Source organism: Bidens hawaiensis, unplaced genomic scaffold, assembly GCF_021521415.1.
Source record: "Bidens hawaiensis isolate Kalapana, Puna unplaced genomic scaffold, B.hawaiensis_p1.1 tig00018422_1, whole genome shotgun sequence".
NCBI lineage: Eukaryota > Viridiplantae > Streptophyta > Magnoliopsida > Asterales > Asteraceae > Bidens > Bidens hawaiensis.
The window spans coordinates 104,299-109,615 of NW_027492781.1; the positions used below are offsets into that span (position 1 = coordinate 104,299).

At 34.6% G+C, this 5,317-nt stretch overlaps 1 pseudogene across 1 annotated transcript; it reads right to left on the minus strand.

Moving 5' to 3' along the window:
• Positions 1–615: 615 nt before the first annotated feature.
• On the minus strand, positions 616–5,317 carry LOC143555966 (dammarenediol II synthase-like; annotated as a pseudogene). The gene is made up of 16 exons (XR_013139291.1): positions 4,994–5,317; positions 4,303–4,491; positions 4,117–4,206; positions 3,818–4,026; positions 3,522–3,596; positions 3,245–3,411; positions 2,898–3,089; positions 2,586–2,819; positions 2,378–2,500; positions 2,175–2,273; positions 2,031–2,090; positions 1,909–1,955; positions 1,431–1,752; positions 1,158–1,238; positions 931–1,014; positions 616–753 (listed from the first exon to the last, which is right to left on the minus strand). The product of XR_013139291.1 is annotated as a dammarenediol II synthase-like (transcript).

Here is a 5,317-nt window from a genome sequence, read left to right on the forward strand (position 1 = left end):
GAAGAAAAAAAATTGGTGATCTAGAACAGCTGATTAAAAAACGGCAACGGGTAGCTTGTAGTCAATGATGTATGTGTCCCCGGGGCAGGACGAGAACAAGAAAAAGAGAAAGAAATAGATCAGAACCATAAGGCTTTGATACCATGTAGAATAATGAAAACCCCGTAAGGTGTAATGTATTATTGATCAACTATATATAGGATTACAAGTAGATAAATACAAGGAAACATAATCAAATATAATCTCCTAATTATAGTAACGCTATAATACTAAAACTCTAATAATATATTCTTCTACAATATTCTCTAACAAATATGCGTTATGTCCATAGACGATCAATATCTTTGAAAGTTTTTTTTTGTCAAAACTATCACCCAACCTTTATCTTGACGGCCATTTGAAACGGTGGGAGATTAGATGTTTGACGATATGTCCTGTTCTATATATATCAAGAAAGACACAACGACAAACACGAGGACAACAGTTACAATGGCATATACTACAACATATGCATGTTTCATGATCCACAATACCGAATAAAGAACTGAAGATGCATGTAATCTTACTCTTGTTTCAACATAAATATATATAAGCAGGCTGATTTCTCAGTTTTATTTAATAGTACAAAGTTTTGAGTTCTAGTTTTGGTAACCAGACATGTTTGTGGTATTCTCCCAACGCCCATAAGGGAAAAGTGTTCCTATATTCCGGATAATGTAGCATGCAATTTTTCATGTACACTCCCGTTATTTCCTGCAAATTTAGTGTCTTTAGTCTAAGTTATAGGACCGAAAGGTAAATTGGACTTTAATAATTCAAACTGTGTCTCATTATCATATGAATTATCATTGACTAGTCATGTGTCATGATGTACATTATCAAAATTTCCTATGGCATACGTAAAATAATAGTTATTGTATCAAAATATACCTGCTGAGGGAAGTCTCCATTATCCATTTGTCCATTGATAAGCAATTTTGCTGCCTTGTGTAGTGGTGTTAGATCCCGTTTGGCCTTTTCAACAAAACATGTTTTCTTAAGATTTTATTTTATTTTTTATTTTGACGCATGAACATTGCGTGCGTGTGCATATGTGTATATATGTATGTTCTATTAGTACTCTTTTAACTAATTAGAATGACACAAAAGGTTCGAACCTGTCCGCCCAACAAAAGACCTAGCATGGCCCATGAAGTTTGCACCAAATTCGTTCGATTCCCCTCCAAAGGTATGAACTTCTGATCATTTGATCCAACAACATCACAATAAGAATAACTAAACTTTATACGGGTACACGTTTTGAGTAAACTAATTTGTGTTTTTATGCATGGATGCATATATATCAACAAAAAAACATTTTTAGATAATATATTAGTTTTGTTGTGTATAATTTGTTTATTTAAACATTTAGAACTCATCAAGGTACGTACCTCTTTCGGGCACGATTCAAAGCTCCCTCCCCATCCACCTTCCGAATTCCGTGTGGATAGCAAAAACTGGACACCTTTTCGAACTGTTGCACTATTTTCACATGTTTTCCCACACGATACTAATCCTTGCAGAACGAAAAATGTGCCATAGAGAAAACAAACACCCCAATAACCATACCACGAACCATCATCTCGTTGCTTGTTTTCCAAGAAACATATGCCTTTTGCAATCGCAACACTTATTTCTTTCTCACGATGCCCCGGATGCAAGTCTTTAAATGCTTGCAAAGCTTGAATTACGGAGCCAGTACATTCAACATGTCTAAGACCACAAAAAATAACAAAATGCACATCATTTTTTGACCTAAGTAGACAAAATCGAATCGCTGCAAGCGTTTTTTTTCTCAATCTTTTAGGTTTATTTTGTAGAAAATCAACTTCTTCAAGTCTAATACGAATTAAATGGTTATAAGCTTACTCTTTCTCAACCACAATATCAGCAAAAAGTTCTGAAGGATTCAGCATCTGAAACACAAACCCAAAGCAGTCTAAAATCATATTTATCATTATTTCATAATCAAGTCAAACACCAAATTATACCTGTAAATATGGTTTTGGAACCGGGGGCTCCCAGATTGCGAAACCACCACTTTCGGGACTCTGTAGTAGTTCATAATCAGTCAAATATTCAATGAACAAAAATTTAAAATAATAATAATAATAATAACTTGAAAAAATGTGTACTTGTAAGTAAAGGAGGGCATTCACAGCATCATACAATCTCTCAACTTCAGCCTTAACTCCTGCAATCTCTTGTGGCATTTGGGATAAAGCCAATAAACACTTCAAAAGAAATCATGTAAGCTTCTAGTTCAAGATTTTTTTATTTTTTTTATTTTTACAAATATTAAAAGGAAAGTAAATTATGAGAAAGATCATCAATATACCTTTAAAGCTTCTGCAGTGCAATCGGATACGACCCATCCATGATCTTGATCAGAGAAAGTCCATGCCCCTTTCGTAAACTGACGACACATTTTTGTGAAATCCCCTTTGGGATTCTCTTTGATCTACAAAATCCATTTGACCATTATACTTTCTAAGGAACATGATTATATAAAGCTAAATATATTTCAAACAAAGAGTGAAGCTAACCTGTGACTCTTTCAAGTAAAAGTGAGCTTTCTTGAGCGAGTCTCCATACTTGTCAACCATATTACTTGCCAAAATCGCTTGCGTTACAAGAGCGCAGTCCCATAACTGACTACCAAAACTTTGCATATTCATTCCGTCCTCGGCCAACCAAAGGTAATCAGGGATTCTAGCAAGGTGTCGTTTGAAGTCGATCCCGTTTGGATCCTCAGCATAAAAACTCATTATTTGCAAAGCCTACAACAAAATCAGCAAGTCTAGCTAGCTAGCAATACTTCAATATTATTAATTATATATGTTTGTTAATCAAGTTACCTTGTCAACGCAACCCTGAGCCATGTAACACCCATTTTCAGCTCCATAACGCATTAGTTCAACGACTCGTTTGAGACCCTTTTGTCGTATTAACTTATTTAAAGGCCATCTTTTCATTAGTGGTTCGGTGAAATGATGAAGACCGTCCCATAAGAGATCTTGTAAGAAAGAGTGAGGATAGTACAAATCCACCTACACATAAATGGGCGCGGCTCAACCAGAAAAGTTTACAGTTTACACGACCGACAACTATAAACTAAAAAAGTATATAGTTTACTAATTTAACATATGTATTAAATTAAGCTTTATATTATGATCCAACGTCCTAGAGCAAATGCTAATCGAACCTTGCAACAGTTATGTCGTTGTTTGTTCCAATCAATTTGGTCGTAAGGGACGGTATGAATCTCATTTCTCAGAGACACAACAAGATCAGTGATAGGGCCATGGAAGCTTTTACCATACAAGTGTGACATTGGCATATATGTAGTTCTACAGTAACACCACATTTTTGCTGCAAATACACAAAACCATTATTAGTTATCAATCTAACTAAAACTTAAATCATTTATTCATTTCAAGATGTAATATTACAAACACAAAATAAGTTTTTCTTAGTTTTACCCGGATGGTACGGCAAAAACGAAGGAAAAAGCCAAAATTCTGGAGGGAGAGGGTGCATTCATACACACCAAGAACCTATGAAATTCACATTAACATGATGTCGATATTTAAAAACAAACAACGTACATGGTAATATTTTTTCGGCGCAACTTGTTGCCTGTTTGTCTGCCACTTTATTGTAATCGTTTTGAATTTAATGGTAAACTACCAACTACGGAGTATATAACATGTACCAAAAAGGGTGATTATGCCCAAATTGTAGCTAGGCCAAACCTTTGAGATGCAAAGATACATACCGCTAGATAAACCTTGCCCCAAGAAGGGATGGATGTAGCACCACCATGATCAAGTATCCATTTACGGGCTCTACCAAGCTGCGTACTCTCTCCATCAACGTCAGCGTCAGGCAAAGCTTCTCCAAGAAGTCTAAGAGCTACGTAGTTCAAAGCACTCCCTATCATTTTACTTTTCCCGATATATAGAAACCCCGTCCGCCGTCTTCATTCTACAAGTATCACCATCATTATTTATTAGTGTTCCCAAAATACTTTATATGCATGCATGTACATGTATATGGATATATAAACATACTTACTTGATGGTTGTACATGTATCGAATCATCTCCTTTTTGTGTTCTTTTGTTAAAATCGTATCCAGTGTACCACTGATGTACAAAGCAATTATCTACAAGTTTAAGTTATAGAATATCCGGTCAATTAGAATTTAGAAGCATAATTTTTACTGCATTATGGACTTCAAGATTACAAAAATGATTATTACCAAAGGTGGGGTGAAAAAGTGTGAACCGGAATTTTCAGCTGGCCAGTGACCGTCCCAAGCTTGAATTGCGCGGTTCAGTTGGACCGCCTTTTTAACTGCCACTGTCACTGCTTCATAGTTAACATCTTCTTCATCTTCTAGTCTTACAGGAGGTTCACTCAGAAGATCAATCCCACTTTCTTTTATAAGCTGTGATCAACAATTAAATAAATCATTTTTTAACTTTAAAAGTTTTTAAATACAGGAAAATGATTAATTGAAATATACTCTCTTTATTCATCTCTTCTAACATTCTAAAAAATATATAAACAAAATTATTTTCTTCAAAAAATCTAAACATATGTAGGTATATTTCCTACACATGTGTCGTAAAGTAATTGTTTAAAAACGAAAAAAAAAACATATGAACAAATTATTTTAATGGTTATTTTATGTACATAACATAAATATATGTATGTAAGAAGTTTTTTTTTAATATCAACCATTGACCAGGAAATTAAACAAACCAGAACATAACATGGTTTAACTCGTTTATCTAAACGTGTCAAACATGTTGACAAAGAGTAATCAAGTTGTAAATTGAGTTGGTGGGTTGGTAAAAATAGGTTAAACGGGTTAGAAGGTGAGATATGACCGCACCAAAATCGTTATATGCTTAAATATTTAATGAAAAGGTTTAGCAATGGCGGACCTGGGTACGTATGATCAAGTCACCACAACAATGGACGTCTAGCTTCTTCTTATCAATCACGAACTGCTCTCTAAGCTTTTCGATATGGTCACACTCTTCTTGGGTGCCTGCATCTTGATCAAACTCCCATATTTGTCTTCCAACAAAATTGTTTGTGCTATAGAGATATTCATTACCATTTCCATCACCATTTTCCAGCTTTTCATTTTTCTCACCAATCTTTAGTTTCCACATCTTATATTTTGTTCAAAAAAAATTACTATCAGTATCATATATCATCTGCCTTGCTTTACAATGAGTGTCAAGCTAGTATATGTTTTCAAG